This window comes from Pseudophryne corroboree, chromosome 11 (genome assembly GCF_028390025.1).
Source record: "Pseudophryne corroboree isolate aPseCor3 chromosome 11, aPseCor3.hap2, whole genome shotgun sequence".
In the NCBI taxonomy this organism is placed as follows: domain Eukaryota; kingdom Metazoa; phylum Chordata; class Amphibia; order Anura; family Myobatrachidae; genus Pseudophryne; species Pseudophryne corroboree.
The window spans coordinates 167,438,378-167,460,612 of NC_086454.1; the positions used below are offsets into that span (position 1 = coordinate 167,438,378).

Here is a 22,235-nt window from a genome sequence, read left to right on the forward strand (position 1 = left end):
GCCAAAGGATGACAATCCCACTGGCTTCTGATATGTATTTGAAGAGATTTTGTGATATATGTGTCTATGATGTTTTCAAGTATTCATGCACTCCACCGATGAGCTTATTCCATTCTTGTCCATCAAGAAAAGCAAATGGCCCATACGGGATCGAACCCGTGACCTTGGCGTTATTAGCACCACGCTCTAACCAACTGAGCTAACCGGCCACAGATGTTACTGCAAGCAAACACAAAACTGGCAAATGTACCTCAAAGCACAGATCATATTTTGTTTTTATAGCATTTCATTTTTAAAAAAAAAAGCTTAAGCCATAGAGTCACTTGAAGCATGGGTATCATAAAAATGCTCCAGTTTCTTTCCACATTACAAAATAAAAATAAATATTAGATAGGATAATAACAAAGATTAAGGCATCTACTAATAGTATAAAAATAGACAATTTAGACAAGGAGTATATGCAAATCTAAGCAAAATCAATCTAAAAAATCTAATACACAATTTTTAATTGTAAATTTACAGATTGTTGAAAAAGATAATCCCAGGATGTAATCCATTATGTATTAAATTTAGTATGTTTTACCAAGTTGTGTATGAATAACTTTTAACACAAAAAAATATATATTGGGGAAGTAGCTTAATGTGCCCATTGGAAATAAAGAATGCTAGCCCATTTTGGAATGCAAAGCTTAAGAAAATACAAACTTCAATCCATAGGAAAGCACTTTTTATTCAGTCTACACTCTGTAATCATACTATAGCTTAATTTACAAATTGTGATGTCATTATCAGACTTAACTCACAAGAGACTTTCACCCTTGGTCTATAAAAAAGGCAGTCCTCTGTTATAAAGCTTGAAACAATTGTAAGTGGCTGATATGCAAATATGGAAATACAGAAAAACTGTCAATTCAATGCTAGGATAACATAAGGGGTGATGCTCCAACTGAAATTGGTCCTAGGCATTTAGGTTTCTAGTATCTATCTTCTCCTTTAAAAAATAGGTTACTTTTTATATATTATCATTGGGTTTGGACAAATATTCTACATAATACCTATTGCATCCCTGAGCTTATTAGAAACTTGAAATAATATATATAAAGTATTGAATTTCTTTTCTTTGCATTTAAAAGATGAGCGCACTTCAGTAGATGCCATTGCTCAGGTGAGGGTTCCATGGTGTAATTGTTAGCACCCTGGACTTTGAATCTAGTAATCTGAATTCATATCTCGTGGGAGCTAACATTGTTTATTTTCCTTTTGTTCAAAGCTCCAGTTTCATTCAATGTATGAGTATTGCAAATCTTCATTTAAAATTCATATAAATTCCATCATCTTCAGTGGTGTCCTTTGTTTAAACTCATTTTTAAACTTATCAAATCAGAAGTATGTCAAATATTTGGAAATAAGAAAAGATGCAATAAGAATGCAGAGATCCATTACTTGTGCTCTGGTCTTTAGAAATTCTCCATTTTTTTTTACTTCAGTGTGCACTAATGAGAGGGGAGCACATATCTTCTTCTTCTTCTAGTAACACCTAGTGCCCTCTATGTTTGAGCAGCAATATAATAACTATTTAATTTGCCCTTGCATATCTTAGTTATGCCATATTGCTTGATTTGGGACAAAAGTCACTGAGCCATGTAGAGAAAAATCTTCATCAGCCAAAGGATGACAATCCCACTGGCTTCTGATATGTATTTGAAGAGATTTTGTGATATATGTGTCTATGATGTTTTCAAGTATTCATGCACTCCACCGATGAGCTTATTCCATTCTTGTCCATCAAGAAAAGCAAATGGCCCATACGGGGATCGAACCCGTGACCTTGGCGTTATTAGCACCACGCTCTAACCAACTGAGCTAACCGGCCACAGATGTTACTGCAAGCAAACACAAAACTGGCAAATGTACCTCAAAGCACAGATCATATTTTGTTTTTATAGCATTTCATTTTTCAAAAAAAAAGCTTAAGCCATAGAGTCACTTGAAGCATGGGTATCATAAAAATGCTCCAGTTTCTTTCCACATTACAAAATAAAAATAAATATTAGATAGGATAATAACAAAGATTAAGGCATCTACTAATAGTATAAAAATAGACAATTTAGACAAGGAGTATATGCAAATCTAAGCAAAATCAATCTAAAAAATCTAATACACAATTTTTAATTGTAAATTTACAGATTGTTGAAAAAGATAATCCCAGGATGTAATCCATTATGTATTAAATTTAGTATGTTTTACCAAGTTGTGTATGAATAACTTTTAACACAAAAAAATATATATTGGGGAAGTAGCTTAATGTGCCCATTGGAAATAAAGAATGCTAGCCCATTTTGGAATGCAAAGCTTAAGAAAATACAAACTTCAATCCATAGGAAAGCACTTTTTATTCAGTCTACACTCTGTAATCATACTATAGCTTAATTTACAAATTGTGATGTCATTATCAGACTTAACTCACAAGAGACTTTCACCCTTGGTCTATAAAAAAGGCAGTCCTCTGTTATAAAGCTTGAAACAATTGTAAGTGGCTGATATGCAAATATGGAAATACAGAAAAACTGTCAATTCAATGCTAGGATAACATAAGGGGTAATGCTCCAACTGAAATTGGTCCTAGGCATTTAGGTTTCTAGTATCTATCTTCTCCTTTAAAAAATAGGTTACTTTTTATATATTATCATTGGGTTTGGACAAATATTCTACATAATACCTATTGCATCCCTGAGCTTATTAGAAACTTGAAATAATATATATAAAGTATTGAATTTCTTTTCTTTGCATTTAAAAGATGAGCGCACTTCAGTAGATGCCATTGCTCAGGTGAGGGTTCCATGGTGTAATTGTTAGCACCCTGGACTTTGAATCTAGTAATCTGAATTCATATCTCGTGGGAGCTAACATTGTTTATTTTCCTTTTGTTCAAAGCTCCAGTTTCATTCAATGTATGAGTATTGCAAATCTTCATTTAAAATTCATATAAATTCCATCATCTTCAGTGGTGTCCTTTGTTTAAACTCATTTTTAAACTTATCAAATCAGAAGTATGTCAAATATTTGGAAATAAGAAAAGATGCAATAAGAATGCAGAGATCCATTACTTGTGCTCTGGTCTTTAGAAATTCTCCATTTTTTTTTACTTCAGTGTGCACTAATGAGAGGGGAGCACATATCTTCTTCTTCTTCTAGTAACACCTAGTGCCCTCTATGTTTGAGCAGCAATATAATAACTATTTAATTTGCCCTTGCATATCTTAGTTATGCCATATTGCTTGATTTGAGACAAAAGTCACTGAGCCATGTAGAGAAAAATCTTCATCAGCCAAAGGATGACACTCCCACTGGCTTCTGATATGTATTTGAAGAGATTTTGTGATATATGTGTCTATGATGTTTTCAAGTATTCATGCACTCCACCGATGAGCTTATTCCATTCTTGTCCATCAAGAAAAGCAAATGGCCCATACGGGGATCGAACCCGTGACCTTGGCGTTATTAGCACCACGCTCTAACCAACTGAGCTACCTGGCCACAGATGTTACTGCAAGCAAACACAAAACTGGCAAATGTACCTCAAAGCACAGATCATATTTTGTTTTTATAGCATTTCATTTTTCAAAAAAAAGTTTAAGCCATAGAGTCACTTGAAGCATGGGTATCATAAAAATGCTCCAGTTTCTTTCCACATTACAAAATAAAAATAAATATTAGATAGGATAATAACAAAGATTAAGGCATCTACTAATAGTATAAAAATAGACAATTTAGACAAGGAGTATATGCAAATCTAAGCAAAATCAATCTAAAAAATCTAATACACAATTTTTAATTGTAAATTTACAGATTGTTGAAAAAGATAATCCCAGGATGTAATCCATTATGTATTAAATTTAGTATGTTTTACCAAGTTGTGTATGAATAACTTTTAACACAAAAAAATATATATTGGGGAAGTAGCTTAATGTGCCCATTGGAAATAAAGAATGCTAGCCCATTTTGGAATGCAAAGCTTAAGAAAATACAAACTTCAATCCATAGGAAAGCACTTTTTATTCAGTCTACACTCTGTAATCATACTATAGCTTAATTTACAAATTGTGATGTCATTATCAGACTTAACTCACAAGAGACTTTCATCCTTGGTCTATAAAAAAGGCAGTCCTCTGTTATAAAGCTTGAAACAATTGTAAGTGGCTGATATGGAAATACAGAAAAACTGTCAATTCAATGCTAGGATAACATAAGGGGTGATGCTCCAACTGAAATTGGTCCTAGGCATTTAGGTTTCTAGTATCTATCTTCTCCTTTAAAAAATAGGTTACTTTTTATATATTATCATTGGGTTTGGACAAATATTCTACATAATACCTATTGCATCCCTGAGCTTATTAGAAACTTGAAATAATATATATAAAGTATTGAATTTCTTTTCTTTGCATTTAAAAGATGAGCGCACTTCAGTAGATGCCATTGCTCAGGTGAGGGTTCCATGGTGTAATTGTTAGCACCCTGGACTTTGAATCTAGTAATCTGAATTCATACCTCGTGGGAGCTAACATTGTTTATTTTCCTTTTGTTCAAAGCTCCAGTTTCATTCAATGTATGAGTATTGCAAATCTTCATTTAAAATTCATATAAATTCCATCATCTTCAGTGGTGTCCTTTGTTTAAACTCATTTTTAAACTTATCAAATCAGAAGTATGTCAAATATTTGGAAATAAGAAAAGATGCAATAAGAATGCAGAGATCCATTACTTGTGCTCTTGTCTTTAGAAATTCTCCATTTTTTTTTACTTCAGTGTGCACTAATGAGAGGGGAGCACATATCTTCTTCTTCTTCTAGTAACACCTAGTGCCCTCTATGTTTGAGCAGCAATATAATAACTAATTAATTTGCCCTTGCATATCTTAGTTATGACATATTGCTTGATTTGAGACAAAAGTCACTGAGCCATGTAGAGAAAAATCTTCATCAGCCAAAGGATGACACTCCCACTGGCTTCTGATATGTATTTGAAGAGATTTTGTGATATATGTGTCTATGATGTTTTCAAGTATTCATGCACTCCACCGATGAGCTTATTCCATTCTTGTCCATCAAGAAAAGCAAATGGCCCATACAGGGATCGAACCCGTGACCTTGGCGTTATTAGCACCACGCTCTAACCAACCATAACCATAAATATTAGATAGGATAATAACAAAGATTAAGGCATCTACTAATAGTATAAAAATAGACAATTTAGACAAGGAGTATATGCAAATCTAAGCAAAATCAATCTAAAAAATCTAATACACAATTTTTAATTGTAAATTTACAGATTGTTGAAAAAGATAATCCCAGGATGTAATCCATTATGTTTTAAATTTAGTATGTTTTACCAAGTTGTGTATGATTAACTTTTAACACAAAAAAATATATATTGGGGAAGTAGCTTAATGTGCCCATTGGAAATAAAGAATGCTAGCCCATTTTGGAATGCAAAGCTTAAGAAGATACAAACTTCAATCCATAGGAAAGCACTTTTTATTCAGTCTACACTCTGTAATCATACTATAGCTTAATTTACAAATTGTGATGTCATTATCAGACTTAACTCACAAGAGACTTTCATCCTTGGTCTATAAAAAAGGCAGTCCTCTGTTATAAAGCTTGAAACAATTGTAAGTGGCTGATATGCAAATATGGAAATACAGAAAAACTGTCAATTCAATGCTAGGATAACATAAGGGGTGATGCTCCAACTGAAATTGGTCCTAGGCATTTAGGTTTCTAGTATCTATCTTCTCCTTTAAAAAATAGGTTACTTTTTATATATTATCATTGGGTTTGGACAAATATTCTACATAATACCTATTGCATCCCTGAGCTTATTAGAAACTTGAAATAATATATATAAAGTATTGAATTTCTTTTCTTTGCATTTAAAAGATGAGCGCACTTCAGTAGATGCCATTGCTCAGGTGAGGGTTCCATGGTGTAATTGTTAGCATCCTGGACTTTGAATCTAGTAATCTGAGTTCATATCTCGTGGGAGCTAACATTGTTTATTTTCCTTTTGTTCAAAGCTCCATTTTCATTCAATGTATGAGTATTGCAAATCTTCATTTAAAATTCATATAAATTCCATCATCTTCAGTGGTGTCCTTTGTTTAAACTCATTTTTAAACTTATCAAATCAGAAGTATGTCAAATATTTGGAAATAAGAAAAGATGCAATAAGAATGCAGAGATCCATTACTTGTGCTCTGGTCTTTAGAAATTCTCCATTTTTTTTACTTCAGTGTGCACTAATGAGAGGGGAGCACATATCTTCTTCTTCTTCTAGTAACACCTAGTGCCCTCTATGTTTGAGCAGCAATTTAATAACTAATTAATTTGCCCTTGCATATCTTAGTTATGCCATATTGCTTGATTTGAGACAAAAGTCACTGAGCCATGTAGAGAAAAATCTTCATCAGCCAAAGGATGACACTCCCACTGGCTTCTGATATGTATTTGAAGAGATTTTGTGATATATGTGTCTATGATGTTTTCAAGTATTCATGCACTCCACCGATGAGCTTATTCCATTCTTGTCCATCAAGAAAAGCAAATGGCCCATACGGGGATCTAACCCGTGACCTTGGCGTTATTAGCACCACACTCTAACCAACTGAGCTAACCGGCCACAGATGTTACTGCAAGCAAACACAAAACTGGCAAATGTACCTCAAAGCACAGATCATATTTTGTTTTTATAGCATTTCATTTTTCAAAAAAAAGCTTAAGCCATAGAGTCACTTGAAGCATGGGTATCATAAAAATGCTCCAGTTTCTTTCCACATTACAAAATAAAAATAAATATTAGATAGGATAATAACAAAGATTAAGGCATCTACTAATAGTATAAAAATAGACAATTTAGACAAGGAGTATATGCAAATCTAAGCAAAATCAATCTAAAAAATCTAATACACAATTTTTAATTGTAAATTTACAGATTGTTGAAAAAGATAATCCCAGGATGTATTCCATTATGTATTAAATTTAGTATGTTTTACCAAGTTGTGTATGAGTAATTTTTAACACAAAAAAATATATATTGGGGAAGTAGCTTAATGTGCCCATTGGAAATAAAGAATGCTAGCCCATTTTGGAATGCAAAGCTTAAGAAAATACAAACTTCAATCCATAGGAAAGCACTTTTTATTCAGTCTACACTCTGTAATCATACTATAGCTTAATTTACAAATTGTGATGTCATTATCAGACTTAACTCACAAGAGACTTTCATCCTTGGTCTATAAAAAAGGCAGTCCTCTGTTATAAAGCTTGAAACAATTGTAAGTGGCTGATATGCAAATATGGAAATACAGAAAAACTGTCAATTCAATGCTAGGATAACATAAGGGGTGATGCTCCAACTGAAATTGGTCCTAGGCATTTAGGTTTCTAGTATCTATCTTCTCCTTTAAAAAATAGGTTACTTTTTATATATTATCATTGGGTTTGGACAAATATTCTACATAATACCTATTGCATCCCTGAGCTTATTAGAAACTGGAAATAATATATATAAAGTATTGAATTTCTTTTCTTTGCATTTAAAAGATGAGCGCACTTCAGTAGATGCCATTGCTCAGGTGAGGGTTCCATGGTGTAATTGTTAGCACCCTGGACTTTGAATCTAGTAATCTGAATTCATATCTCGTGGGAGCTAACATTGTTTATTTTCCTTTTGTTCAAAGCTCCAGTTTCATTCAATGTATGAGTATTGCAAATCTTCATTTAAAATTCATATAAATTCCATCATCTTCAGTGGTGTCCTTTGTTTAAACTCATTTTTAAACTTATCAAATCAGAAGTATGTCAAATATTTGGAAATAAGAAAAGATGCAATAAGAATGCAGAGATCCATTACTTGTGCTCTGGTCTTTAGAAATTCTCCATTTTTTTTTACTTCAGTGTGCACTAATGAGAGGGGAGCACATATCTTCTTCTTCTAGTAACACCTAGTGCCCTCTATGTTTAAGCAGCAATATAATAACTAATTAATTTGCCCTTGCATATCTTAGTTATGACATATTGCTTGATTTGAGACAAAAGTCACTGAGCCATGTAGAGAAAAATCTTCATCAGCCAAAGGATGACACTCCCACTGGCTTCTGATATGTATTTGAAGAGATTTTGTGATATATGTGTCTATGATGTTTTCAAGTATTCATGCACTCCACCGATGAGCATATTCCATTCTTGTCCATCAAGAAAAGCAAATGGCCCATACAGGGATCTAACCCGTGACCTTGGCGTTATTAGCACCACGCTCTAACCAACTGAGCTACCCGGCCACAGATGTTACTGCAAGCAAACACAAAACTGGCAAATGTACCTCAAAGCACAGATCATATTTTGTTTTTATAGCATTTCATTTTTCAAAAAAAAGCTTAAGCCATAGAGTCACTTGAAGCATGGGTATCATAAAAATGCTCCAGTTTCTTTCCACATTACAAAATAAAAATAAATATTAGATAGGATAATAACAAAGATTAAGGCATCTACTAATAGTATAAAAATAGACAATTTAGACAAGGAGTATATGCAAATCTAAGCAAAATCAATCTAAAAAATCTAATACACAATTTTTAATTGTAAATTTACAGATTGTTGAAAAAGATAATCCCAGGATGTAATCCATTATGTATTAAATTTAGTATGTTTTACCAAGTTGTGTATGAATAACTTTTAACACAAAAAAATATATATTGGGGAAGTAGCTTAATGTGCCCATTGGAAATAAAGAATGCTAGCCCATTTTGGAATGCAAAGCTTAAGAAAATACAAACTTCAATCCATAGGAAAGCACTTTTTATTCAGTCTACACTCTGTAATCATACTATAGCTTAATTTACAAATTGTGATGTCATTATCAGACTTAACTAACAAGAGACTTTCATCCTTGGTCTATAAAAAAGGCAGTCCTCTGTTATAAAGCTTGAAACAATTGTAAGTGGCTGATATGCAAATATGGAAATACAGCAAAACTGTCAATTCAATGCTAGGATAACATAAGGGGTGATGCTCCAACTGAAATTGGTCCTAGGCATTTAGGTTTCTAGTATCTATCTTCTCCTTTAAAAAATAGGTTACTTTTTATATATTATCATTGGTTTTGGACAAATATTCTACATAATACCTATTGCATCCCTGAGCTTATTAGAAACTTGAAATAATATAAAGTATTGAATTTCTTTTCTTTGCATTTAAAAGATGAGCGCACTTCAGTAGATGCCATTGCTCAGGTGAGGGTTCCATGGTGTAATTGTTAGCACCCTGGACTTTGAATCTAGTAATCTGAATTCATATCTCGTGGGAGCTAACATTGTTTATTTTCCTTTTGTTCAAAGCTCCAGTTTCATTCAATGTATGAGTATTGCAAATCTTCATTTAAAATTCATATAAATTCCATCATCTTCAGTGGTGTCCTTTGTTTAAACTCATTTTTAAACTTATCAAATCAGAAGTATGTCAAATATTTGGAAATAATAAAAGATGCAATAAGAATGCAGAGATCCATTACTTGTGCTCTGGTCTTTAGAAATTCTCCATTTTTTTTTACTTCAGTGTGCACTAATGAGAGGGGAGCACATATCTTCTTCTTCTTCTAGTAACACCTAGTGCCCTCTATGTTTGAGCAGCAATATAATAACTAATTAATTTGCCCTTGCATATCTTAGTTATGCCATATTGCTTGATTTGAGACAAAAGTCACTGAGCCATGTAGAGAAAAATCTTCATCAGCCAAAGGATGACACTCCCACTGGCTTCTGATATATATTTGAAGAGATTTTGTGATATATGTGTCTATGATGTTTTCAAGTAATCATGCACTCCACCGATGAGCTTATTCCATTCTTGTCCATCAAGAAAAGCAACGATCGAACCCGTGACCTTGGTGTTATTAGCACCACGCTCTAACCAACTGAGCTAACCGGCCACAGATGTTACTGCAAGCAAACACAAAACTGGCAAATGTACCTCAAAGCACAGATCATATTTTGTTTTTATAGCATTTCATTTTTCAAAAAAAAGCTTAAGCCATAGAGTCACTTGAAGCATGGGTATCATAAAAATGCTCCAGTTTCTTTCCACATTACAAAATAAAAATAAATATTAGATAGGATAATAACAAAGATTAAGGCATCTACTAATAGTATAAAAATAGACAATTTAGACAAGGAGTATATGCAAATCTAAGCAAAATCAATCTAAAAAATCTAATACACAATTTTTAATTGTAAATTTACAGATTGTTGAAAAAGATAATCCCAGGATGTAATCCATTATGTATTAAATTTAGTATGTTTTACCAAGTTGTGTATGAATAACTTTTAACACAAAAAAATATATATTGGGGAAGTAGCTTAATGTGCCCATTGGAAATAAAGAATGCTAGCCCATTTTGGAATGCAAAGCTTAAGAAAATACAAACTTCAATCCATAGGAAAGCACTTTTTATTCAGTCTACACTCTGTAATCATACTATAGCTTAATTTACAAATTGTGATGTCATTATCAGACTTAACTCACAAGAGACTTTCATCCTTGGTCTATAAAAAAGGCAGTCCTCTGTTATAAAGCTTGAAACAATTGTAAGTGGCTGATATGCAAATATGGAAATACAGAAAAACTGTCAATTCAATGCTAGGATAACATAAGGGGTGATGCTCCAACTGAAATTGGTCCTAGGCATTTAGGTTTCTAGTATCTATCTTCTCCTTTAAAAAATAGGTTACTTTTTATATATTATCATTGGGTTTGGACAAATATTCTACATAATACCTATTGCATCCCTGAGCTTATTAGAAACTTGAAATAATATATATAAAGTATTGAATTTCTTTTCTTTGCATTTAAAAGATGAGCGCACTTCAGTAGATGCCATTGCTCAGGTGAGGGTTCCATGGTGTAATTGTTAGCTCCCTGGACTTTGAATCTAGTAATCTGAGTTCATATCTCGTGGGAGCTAACATTGTTTATTTTCCTTTTGTTCAAAGCTCCATTTTCATTCAATGTATGAGTATTGCAAATCTTCATTTAAAATTCATATAAATTCCATCATCTTCAGTGGTGTCCTTTGTTTAAACTCATTTTTAAACTTATAAAATCAGAAGTATGTCAAATATTTGGAAATAAGAAAAGATGCAATAAGAATGCAGAGATCCATTACTTGTGCTCTGGTCTTTAGAAATTCTCCATTTTTTTTTACTTCAGTGTGCACTAATGAGAGGGGAGCACATATCTTCTACTTCTTCTAGTAACACCTAGTGCCCTATATGTTTGAGCAGCATTATAATAACTGATTAATTTGCCCTTGCATATCTTAGTTATGCCATATTGCTTGATTTGAGACAAAAGTCACTGAGCCATGTAGAGAAAAATCTTCATCAGCCAAAGGATGACACTCCCACTGGATTCTGATATGTATTTGAAGAGATTTTGTGATATATGTGTCTATGATGTTTTCAAGTATTCAAGCACTCCACGATGAGCTTATTCCATTCTTGTCCATCAAGAAAAGCAAATGGCCCATACGGGGATCGAACCCGTGACCTTGGCGTTATTAGCACCATGCTCTAACCAACTGAGCTAACAGGCCACAGATATTACTGCCAGCAAACACAAAACTGGCAAATGTACCTCAAAGCACAGATCATATTTTGTTTTTATAGCATTTCATTTTTCAAAAAAAAGCTTAAGCCATAGAGTCACTTGAAGCATGGGTATCATTAAAATGCTCCAGTTTCTTTCCACATTACAAAATAAAAATAAATATTAGATAGGATAATAACAAAGATTAAGGCATCTACTAATAGTATAAAAATAGACAATTTAGACAAGGAGTATATGCAAATATAAGCAAAATCAATCTAAAAAATATAATACACAATTTTTAATTGTAAATTTACAGATTGTTGAAAAAGATAATCCCAGGATGTAATCCATTATGTATTAAATTTAGTATGTTTTACCAAGTTGTGTATGAATAACTTTTAACACAAAAAATATATATTGGGGAAGTAGCTTAATGTGCCCATTGGAAATAAAGAATGCTAGCCCGTTTTGGAATGCAAAGCTTAAGAAAATACAAACTTCAATCCATAGGAAAGCACTTTTTATTTAGTCTACACTCTGTAATCATACTATAGCTTAATTTACAAATTGTGATGTCATTATCAGACTTAACTCACAAGAGACTTTCATCCTTGGTCTATAAAAAAGGCAGTCCTCTGTTATAAAGCTTGAAACAATTGTAAGTGGCTGATATGCAATATGGAAATACAGAAAAACTGTCAATTCAATGCTAGGATAACATAAGGGGTGATGCTCCAACTGAAATTGGTCCTAGGCATTTAGGTTTCTAGTATCTATCTTCTCCTTTAAAAAATAGGTTACTTTTTATATATTATCATTGGTTTTGGACAAATATTCTACATAATACCTATTGCATCCCTGAGCTTATTAGAAACTTGAAATAATATATATAAAGTATTGAATTTCTTTTCTTTGCATTTAAAAGATGAGCGCACTTCAGTAGATGCCATTGCTCAGGTGAGGGTTCCATGGTGTAATTGTTAGCACCATGGACTTTGAATCTAGTCATCTGAGTTCATATCTCGTGGGAGCTAACATTGTTTATTTTCCTTTTGTTCAAAGCTCCATTTTCATTCAATGTATGAGTATTGCAAATCTTCATTTAAAATTCATATAAATTCCATCATCTTCAGTGGTGTCCTTTGTTTAAACTCATTTTTAAACTTATCAAATCAGAAGTATGTCAAATATTTGGAAATAAGAAAAGATGCAATAAGAATGCAGAGATCCATTACTTGTGCTCTGGTCTTTAGAAATTCTCCATTTTTTTTTACTTCAGTGTGCACTAATGAGAGGGGAGCACATATCTTCTTCTTCTTCTAGTAACACCTAGTGCCCTCTATGTTTGAGCAGCAATATAATAACTGATTAATTTGCCCTTGCATATCTTAGTTATGCCATATTGCTTGATTTGAGACAAAAGTCACTGAGCCATGTAGAGAAAAATCTTCATCAGCCAAAGGATGACACTCCCACTGGCTTCTGATATGTATTTGAAGAAATTTTGTGATATATGTGTCTATGATGTTTTCAAGTATTCATGCACTCCACCGATGAGCTTTTTCCATTCTTGTCCATCAAGAAAAGCAAATGGCCCATACAGGGATCGAACCCGTGACCTTGGCGTTATTAGCACCACGCTCTAACCAACTGAGCTACCCGGCCACAGATGTTACTGCAAGCAAACACAAAACTGGCAAATGTACCTCAAAGCACAGATCATATTTTGTTTTTATAGCATTTCATTTTTCAAAAAAAAGCTTAAGCCATAGAGTCACTTGAAGCATGGGTATCATAAAAATGCTCCAGTTTCTTTCCACATTACAAAATAAAAATAAATATTAGATAGGATAATAACAAAGATTAAGGCATCTACTAATAGTATAAAAATAGACAATTTAGACAAGGAGTATATGCAAATCTAAGCAAAATCAATCTAAAAAATCTAATACACAATTTTTAATTGTAAATTTACAGATTGTTGAAAAAGATAATCCCAGGATGTAATCCATTATGTATTAAATTTAGTATGTTTTACCAAGTTGTGTATGAATAACTTTTAACACAAAAATATATATATTGGGGAAGTAGCTTAATGTGCCCATTGGAAATAAAGAATGCTAGCCCATTTTGGAATGCAAAGCTTAAGAAAATACAAACTTCAATCCATAGGAAAGCACTTTTTATTCAGTCTACACTCTGTAATCATACTATAGCTTAATTTACAAATTGTGATGTCATTATCAGACTTAACTAACAAGAGACTTTCATCCTTGGTCTATAAAAAAGGCAGTCCTCTGTTATAAAGCTTGAAACAATTGTAAGTGGCTGATATGCAAATATGGAAATACAGCAAAACTGTCAATTCAATGCTAGGATAACATAAGGGGTGATGCTCCAACTGAAATTGGTCCTAGGCATTTAGGTTTCTAGTATCTATCTTCTCCTTTAAAAAATAGGTTACTTTTTATATATTATCATTGGGTTTGGACAAATATTCTACATATTACCTATTGCATCCCTGAGCTTATTAGAAACTTGAAATAATATAAAGTATTGAATTTCTTTTCTTTGCATTTAAAAGATGAGCGCACTTCAGTAGATGCCATTGCTCAGGTGAGGGTTCCATGGTGTAATTGTTAGCACCCTGGACTTTGAATCTAGTAATCTGAATTCATATCTCGTGGGAGCTAACATTGTTTATTTTCCTTTTGTTCAAAGCTCCAGTTTCATTCAATGTATGAGTATTGCAAATCTTCATTTAAAATTCATATAAATTCCATCATCTTCAGTGGTGTCCTTTGTTTAAACTCATTTTTAAACTTATCAAATCAGAAGTATGTCAAATATTTGGAAATAATAAAAGATGCAATAAGAATGCAGAGATCCATTACTTGTGCTCTGGTCTTTAGAAATTCTCCATTTTTTTTTACTTCAGTGTGCACTAATGAGAGGGGAGCACATATCTTCTTCTTCTTCTAGTAACACCTAGTGCCCTCTATGTTTGAGCAGCAATATAATAACTAATTAATTTGCCCTTGCATATCTTAGTTATGCCATATTGCTTGATTTGAGACAAAAGTCACTGAGCCATGTAGAGAAAAATCTTCATCAGCCAAAGGATGACACTCCCACTGCCTTCTGATATATATTTGAAGAAATTTTGTGATATATGTGTCTATGATGTTTTCAAGTATTCATGCACTCCACCGATGAGCTTATTCCATTCTTGTCCATCAAGAAAAGCAAATGGCCCATACGGGGATCGAACCCGTGACCTTGGTGTCATTAGCACCACGCTCTAACCAACTGAGCTAACCGGCCACAGATGTTACTGCAAGCAAACACAAAACTGGCAAATGTACCTCAAAGCACAGATCATATTTTGTTTTTATAGCATTTCATTTTTCAAAAAAAAAGTTTAAGCCATAGAGTCACTTGAAGCATGGGTATCATAAAAATGCTCCAGTTTCTTTCCACATTACAAAATAAAAATAAATATTAGATAGGATAATAACAAAGATTAAGGCATCTACTAATAGTATAAAAATAGACAATTTAGACAAGGAGTATATGCAAATCTAAGCAAAATCAATCTAAAAAATCTAATACACAATTTTTAATTGTAAATTTACAGATTGTTGAAAAAGATAATCCCAGGATGTAATCCATTATGTATTAAATTTAGTATGTTTTACCAAGTTGTGTATGATTAACTTTTAACACAAAAAAATATATATTGGGGAAGTAGCTTAATGTGCCCATTGGAAATAAAGAATGCTAGCCCATTTTGGAATGCAAAGCTTAAGAAAATACAAACTTCAATCCATAGGAAAGCACTTTTTATTCAGTCTACACTCTGTAATCATACTATAGCTTAATTTACAAATTGTGATGTCATTATCAGACTTAACTCACAAGAGACTTTCATCCTTGGTCTATAAAAAAGGCAGTCCTCTGTTATAAAGCTTGAAACAATTGTAAGTGGCTGATATGCAAATATGGAAATACAGAAAAACTGTCAATTCAATGCTAGGATAACATAAGGGGTGATGCTCCAACTGAAATTGGTCCTAGGCATTTAGGTTTCTAGTATCTATCTTCTCCTTTAAAAAATAGGTTACTTTTTATATATTATCATTGGGTTTGGACAAATATTCTACATAATACCTATTGCATCCCTGAGCTTATTAGAAACTTGAAATAATATATATAAAGTATTGAATTTCTTTTCTTTGCATTTAAAAGATGAGCGCACTTCAGTAGATGCCATTGCTCAGGTGAGGGTTCCATGGTGTAATTGTTAGCATCCTGGACTTTGAATCTAGTAATCTGAGTTCATATCTCGTGGGAGCTAACATTGTTTATTTTCCTTTTGTTCAAAGCTCCATTTTCATTCAATGTATGAGTATTGCAAATCTTCATTTAAAATTCATATAAATTCCATCATCTTCAGTGGTGTCCTTTGTTTAAACTCATTTTTAAACTTATCAAATCAGAAGTATGTCAAATATTTGGAAATAAGAAAAGATGCAATAAGAATGCAGAGATCCATTACTTGTGCTCTGGTCTTTAGAAATTCTCCATTTTTTTTTACTTCAGTGTGCACTAATGAGAGGGGAGCACATATCTTCTACTTCTTCTAGTAACACCTAGTGCCCTATATGTTTGAGCAGCATTATAATAACTGATTAATTTGCCCTTGCATATCTTAGTTATGCCATATTGCTTGATTTGAGACAAAAGTCACTGAGCCATGTAGAGAAAAATCTTCATCAGCCAAAGGATGACACTCCCACTGGATTCTGATATGTATTTGAAGAGATTTTGTGATATATGTGTCTATGATGTTTTCAAGTATTCATGCACTCCACGATGAGCTTATTCCATTCTTGTCCATCAAGAAAAGCAAATGGCCCATACGGGGATCGAACCCGTGACCTTGGCGTTATTAGCACCACGCTCTAACCAACTGAGCTAACAGGCCACAGATGTTACTGCAAGCAAACACAAAACTGGCAAATGTACCTCAAAGCACAGATCATATTTTGTTTTTATAGCATTTCTTTTTTTTTTTTTTAAATCTTAAGAGATAGAGTCACTTGAAGCATGGGTATCATAAAAATGCTCCAGTTTCTTTCCACATTACAAAATAAAAATAAATATTAGATAGGATAATAACAAAGATTAAGGCATCTAGTAATAGTATAAAAATAGACAATTTAGACAAGGAGTATATGCAAATCTAAGCAAAATCAATCTAAAAAATCTAATACACAATTTTTAATTGTAAATTTACAGATTGTTGAAAAAGATAATCCCACGATGTAATCCATTATGTATTAAATTTAGTATGTTTTACCAAGTTGTGTATGAATAACTTTTAACACAAAAAAATATATATTGGGGGAAGTAGCTTAATGTGCCCATTGGAAATAAAGAATGCTAGCCCATTTTGGAATGCAAAGCTTAAGAAAATACAAACTTCAATCCATAGGAAAGCACTTTTTATTCAGTCTACACTCTGTAATCATACTATAGCTTAATTTACAAATTGTGATGTCATTATCAGACTTAACTCACAAGAGACTTTCATCCTTGGTCTATAAAAAAGGCAGTCCTCTGTTATAAAGCTTGAAACAATTGTAAGTGGCTGATATGGAAATACAGAAAAACTGTCAATTCAATGCTAGGATAACATAAGGGGTGATGCTCCAACTGAAATTGGTCCTAGGCATTTAGGTTTCTAGTATCTATCTTCTCCTTTAAAAAATAGGTTACTTTTTATATATTATCATTGGGTTTGGACAAATATTCTACATAATACCTATTGCATCCCTGAGCTTATTAGAAACTTGAAATAATATATATAAAGTATTGAATTTCTTTTCTTTGCATTTAAAAGATGAGCGCACTTCAGTAGATGCCATTGCTCAGGTGAGGGTTCCATGGTGTAATTGTTAGCACCCTGGACTTTGAATCTAGTAATCTGAATTCATATCTCGTGGGAGCTAACATTGTTTATTTTCCTTTTGTTCAAAGCTCCAGTTTCATTCAATGTATGAGTATTGCAAATCTTCATTTAAAATTCATATAAATTCCATCATCTTCAGTGGTGTCCTTTGTTTAAACTCATTTTTAAACTTATCAAATCAGAAGTATGTCAAATATTTGGAAATAAGAAAAGATGCAATAAGAATGCAGAGATCCATTACTTGTGCTCTGGTCTTTAGAAATTCTCCATTTTTTTTTACTTCAGTGTGCACTAATGAGAGGGGAGCACATATCTTCTTCTTCTTCTAGTAACACCTAGTGCCCTCTATGTTTAAGCAGCAATATAATAACTGATTAATTTGCCCTTGCATATCTTAGTTATGACATATTGCTTGATTTGAGACAAAAGTCACTGAGCCATGTAGAGAAAAATCTTCATCAGCCAAAGGATGACACTCCCACTGGCTTCTGATATGTATTTGAAGAGATTTTGTGATATATGTGTCTATGATGTTTTCAAGTATTCATGCACTCCACCGATGAGCTTATTCCATTCTTGTCCATCAAGAAAAGCAAATGGCCCATACAGGGATCTAACCCGTGACCTTGGCGTTATTAGCACCACGCTCTAACCAACTGAGCTACCCGGCCACAGATGTTACTGCAAGCAAACACAAAACTGGCAAATGTACCTCAAAGCACAGATCATATTTTGTTTTTATAGCATTTCATTTTTCAAAAAAAAGCTTAAGCCATAGAGTCACTTGAAGCATGGGTATCATAAAAATGCTCCAGTTTCTTTCCATATTACAAAATAAAAATAAATATTAGATAGGATAATAACAAAGATTAAGGCATCTACTAATAGTATAAAAATAGACAATTTAGACAAGGAGTATATGCAAATCTAAGCAAAATCAATCTAAAAAATCTAATACACAATTTTTAATTGTAAATTTACAGATTGTTGAAAAAGATAATCCCAGGATGTAATCCATTATGTATTAAATTTAGTATGTTTTACCAAGTTGTGTATGAATAACTTTTAACACAAAAAAATATATATTGGGGAAGTAGCTTAATGTGCCCATTGGAAATAAAGAATGCTAGCCCATTTTGGAATGCAAAGCTTAAGAAAATACAAACTTCAATCCATAGGAAAGCACTTTTTATTCAGTCTACACTCTGTAATCATACTATAGCTTAATTTACAAATTGTGATGTCATTATCAGACTTAACTAACAAGAGACTTTCATCCTTGGTCTATAAAAAAGGCAGTCCTCTGTTATAAAGCTTGAAACAATTGTAAGTGGCTGATATGCAAATATGGAAATACAGCAAAACTGTCAATTCAATGCTAGGATAACATAAGGGGTGATGCTCCAACTGAAATTGGTCCTAGGCATTTAGGTTTCTAGTATCTATCTTCTCCTTTAAAAAATAGGTTACTTTTTATATATTATCATTGGTTTTGGACAAATATTCTACATAATACCTATTGCATCCCTGAGCTTATTAGAAACTTGAAATAATATAAAGTATTGAATTTCTTTTCTTTGCATTTAAAAGATGAGCGCACTTCAGTAGATGCCATTGCTCAGGTGAGGGTTCCATGGTGTAATTGTTAGCACCCTGGACTTTGAATCTAGTAATCTGAATTCATATCTCGTGGGAGCTAACATTGTTTATTTTCCTTTTGTTCAAAGCTCCAGTTTCATTCAATGTATGAGTATTGCAAATCTTCATTTAAAATTCATATAAATTCCATCATCTTCAGTGGTGTCCTTTGTTTAAACTCATTTTTAAACTTATCAAAACAGAAGTATGTCAAATATTTGGAAATAATAAAAGATGCAATAAGAATGCAGAGATCCATTACTTGTGCTCTGGTCTTTAGAAATTCTCCATTTTTTTTTACTTCAGTGTGCACTAATGAGAGGGGAGCACATATCTTCTTCTTCTTCTAGTAACACCTAGTGCCCTCTATGTTTGAGCAGCAATATAATAACTAATTAATTTGCCCTTGCATATCTTAGTTATGCCATATTGCTTGATTTGAGACAAAAGTCACTGAGCCATGTAGAGAAAAATCTTCATCAGCCAAAGGATGACACTCCCACTGGCTTCTGATATATATTTGAAGAGATTTTGTGATATATGTGTCTATGATGTTTTCAAGTATTCATGCACTCCACCGATGAGCTTATTCCATTCTTGTCCATCAAGAAAAGCAACGATCGAACCCGTGACCTTGGTGTTATTAGCACCACGCTCTAACCAACTGAGCTAACCGGCCACAGATGTTACTGCAAGCAAACACAAAACTGGCAAATGTACCTCAAAGCACAGATCATATTTTGTTTTTATAGCATTTCATTTTTCAAAAAAAAGCTTAAGCCATAGAGTCACTTGAAGCATGGGTATCATAAAAATGCTCCAGTTTCTTTCCACATTACAAAATAAAAATAAATATTAGATAGGATAATAACAAAGATTAAGGCATCTACTAATAGTATAAAAATAGACAATTTAGACAAGGAGTATATGCAAATCTAAGCAAAATCAATCTAAAAAATCTAATACACAATTTTTAATTGTAAATTTACAGATTGTTGAAAAAGATAATCCCAGGATGTAATCCATTATGTATTAAATTTAGTATGTTTTACCAAGTTGTGTATGAATAACTTTTAACACAAAAAAATATATATTGGGGAAGTAGCTTAATGTGCCCATTGGAAATAAAGAATGCTAGCCCATTTTGGAATGCAAAGCTTAAGAAAATACAAACTTCAATCCATAGGAAAGCACTTTTTATTCAGTCTACACTCTGTAATCATACTATAGCTTAATTTACAAATTGTGATGTCATTATCAGACTTAACTCACAAGAGACTTTCATCCTTGGTCTATAAAAAAGGCAGTCCTCTGTTATAAAGCTTGAAACAATTGTAAGTGGCTGATATGCAAATATGGAAATACAGAAAAACTGTCAATTCAATGCTAGGATAACATAAGGGGTGATGCTCCAACTGAAATTGGTCCTAGGCATTTAGGTTTCTAGTATCTATCTTCTCCTTTAAAAAATAGGTTACTTTTTATATATTATCATTGGGTTTGGACAAATATTCTACATAATACCTATTGCATCCCTGAGCTTATTAGAAACTTGAAATAATATATATAAAGTATTGAATTTCTTTTCTTTGCATTTAAAAGATGAGCGCACTTCAGTAGATGCCATTGCTCAGGTGAGGGTTCCATGGTGTAATTGTTAGCACCATGGACTTTGAATCTAGTCATCTGAGTTCATATCTCGTGGGAGCTAACATTGTTTATTTTCCTTTTGTTCAAAGCTCCATTTTCATTCAATGTATGAGTATTGCAAATCTTCATTTAAAATTCATATAAATTCCATCATCTTCAGTGGTGTCCTTTGTTTAAACTCATTTTTAAACTTATCAAATCAGAAGTATGTCAAATATTTGGAAATAAGAAAAGATGCAATAAGAATGCAGAGATCCATTACTTGTGCTCTGGTCTTTAGAAATTCTCCATTTTTTTTTACTTCAGTGTGCACTAATGAGAGGGGAGCACATATCTTCTTCTTCTTCTAGTAACACCTAGTGCCCTCTATGTTTGAGCAGCAATATAATAACTGATTAATTTGCCCTTGCATATCTTAGTTATGCCATATTGCTTGATTTGAGACAAAAGTCACTGAGCCATGTAGAGAAAAATCTTCATCAGCCAAAGGATGACACTCCCACTGGATTCTGATATGTATTTGAAGAAATTTTGTGATATATGTGTCTATGATGTTTTCAAGTATTCATGCACTCCACCGATGAGCTTTTTCCATTCTTGTCCATCAAGAAAAGCAAATGGCCCATACAGGGATCGAACCCGTGACCTTGGCGTTATTAGCACCATGCTCTAAGCAACTGAGCTACCCGGCCACAGATGTTACTGCAAGCAAACACAAAACTGGCAAATGTACCTCAAAGCACAGATCATATTTTGTTTTTATAGCATTTCATTTTTCAAAAAAAAGCTTAAGCCATAGAGTCACTTGAAGCATGGGTATCATTAAAATGCTCCAGTTTCTTTCCACATTACAAAATAAAAATAAATATTAGATAGGATAATAACAAAGATTAAGGCATCTACTAATAGTATAAAAATAGACAATTTAGACAAGGAGTATATGCAAATCTAAGCAAAATCAATCTAAAAAATCTAATACACAATTTTTAATTGTAAATTTACAGATTGTTGAAAAAGATAATCCCAGGATGTAATCCATTATGTATTAAATTTAGTATGTTTTACCAAGTTGTGTATGAATAACTTTTAACACAAAAATATATATATTGGGGAAGTAGCTTAATGTGCCCATTGGAAATAAAGAATGCTAGCCCATTTTGGAATGCAAAGCTTAAGAAAATACAAACTTCAATCCATAGGAAAGCACTTTTTATTCAGTCTACACTCTGTAATCATACTATAGCTTAATTTACAAATTGTGATGTCATTATCAGACTTAACTAACAAGAGACTTTCATCCTTGGTCTATAAAAAAGGCAGTCCTCTGTTAT

The 22,235-nt window shown here is 32.8% G+C and overlaps 11 non-coding genes across 11 annotated transcripts; all 11 read right to left on the bottom strand.

Moving 5' to 3' along the window:
* Nucleotides 1-136: 136 nt before the first annotated feature.
* Nucleotides 137-209, bottom strand: TRNAI-AAU (transfer RNA isoleucine (anticodon AAU)). The gene has a single exon. It is a non-coding gene; the product is annotated as a tRNA-Ile (tRNA).
* A 1,590-nt stretch (nt 210-1,799) lies between these two features.
* On the bottom strand, nt 1,800-1,873 carry TRNAI-AAU (transfer RNA isoleucine (anticodon AAU)). The gene has a single exon. It is a non-coding gene; the product is annotated as a tRNA-Ile (tRNA).
* A 1,590-nt stretch (nt 1,874-3,463) lies between these two features.
* TRNAI-AAU (transfer RNA isoleucine (anticodon AAU)) lies at nt 3,464-3,537 on the bottom strand. Its single transcript has one exon. It is a non-coding gene; the product is annotated as a tRNA-Ile (tRNA).
* A 3,067-nt stretch (nt 3,538-6,604) lies between these two features.
* TRNAI-AAU (transfer RNA isoleucine (anticodon AAU)) lies at nt 6,605-6,678 on the bottom strand. Its single transcript has one exon. It is a non-coding gene; the product is annotated as a tRNA-Ile (tRNA).
* A 1,586-nt stretch (nt 6,679-8,264) lies between these two features.
* On the bottom strand, nt 8,265-8,338 carry TRNAI-AAU (transfer RNA isoleucine (anticodon AAU)). Its single transcript has one exon. It is a non-coding gene; the product is annotated as a tRNA-Ile (tRNA).
* A 3,234-nt stretch (nt 8,339-11,572) lies between these two features.
* TRNAI-AAU (transfer RNA isoleucine (anticodon AAU)) lies at nt 11,573-11,646 on the bottom strand. The gene has a single exon. It is a non-coding gene; the product is annotated as a tRNA-Ile (tRNA).
* Nucleotides 11,647-13,233: 1,587 nt separating this feature from the next.
* Nucleotides 13,234-13,307, bottom strand: TRNAI-AAU (transfer RNA isoleucine (anticodon AAU)). The gene has a single exon. It is a non-coding gene; the product is annotated as a tRNA-Ile (tRNA).
* Nucleotides 13,308-14,892: 1,585 nt separating this feature from the next.
* TRNAI-AAU (transfer RNA isoleucine (anticodon AAU)) lies at nt 14,893-14,966 on the bottom strand. Its single transcript has one exon. It is a non-coding gene; the product is annotated as a tRNA-Ile (tRNA).
* Nucleotides 14,967-16,555: 1,589 nt separating this feature from the next.
* On the bottom strand, nt 16,556-16,629 carry TRNAI-AAU (transfer RNA isoleucine (anticodon AAU)). Its single transcript has one exon. It is a non-coding gene; the product is annotated as a tRNA-Ile (tRNA).
* A 1,584-nt stretch (nt 16,630-18,213) lies between these two features.
* On the bottom strand, nt 18,214-18,287 carry TRNAI-AAU (transfer RNA isoleucine (anticodon AAU)). Its single transcript has one exon. It is a non-coding gene; the product is annotated as a tRNA-Ile (tRNA).
* A 3,235-nt stretch (nt 18,288-21,522) lies between these two features.
* Nucleotides 21,523-21,596, bottom strand: TRNAI-AAU (transfer RNA isoleucine (anticodon AAU)). The gene has a single exon. It is a non-coding gene; the product is annotated as a tRNA-Ile (tRNA).
* Nucleotides 21,597-22,235: the final 639 nt, after the last annotated feature.